The sequence below is a fragment of the Scylla paramamosain genome, chromosome 17 (genome assembly GCF_035594125.1).
Source record: "Scylla paramamosain isolate STU-SP2022 chromosome 17, ASM3559412v1, whole genome shotgun sequence".
Classification (NCBI taxonomy): domain Eukaryota; kingdom Metazoa; phylum Arthropoda; class Malacostraca; order Decapoda; family Portunidae; genus Scylla; species Scylla paramamosain.
This window is the reverse complement of record NC_087167.1, coordinates 22,911,687-22,911,906: the sequence shown is the minus strand read 5'-3', so window position 1 is coordinate 22,911,906 and position 220 is coordinate 22,911,687.

Sequence of the window (220 nt, the reverse complement as noted above, 5' to 3'; positions counted from 1 at the left end):
GATCGTTCGAGCCGATTTTTGCTCCGGAGACTCGACGAGCTCGAAGCCAAGAAGTTTTAAGTTTTCGGTCGCTTGGTGAGACGTGTGGTTATCACGGTCCGCGTCATTAGCTAAACCGATAATGATGTAGGGGCCAGATTTGAAGCATTTCGTGTGGGGGACCTGGGTTCTGGAAAAGAAAGCATTGCTAAGGTCAGCAGGGATGTTAGCAGTTTTTATT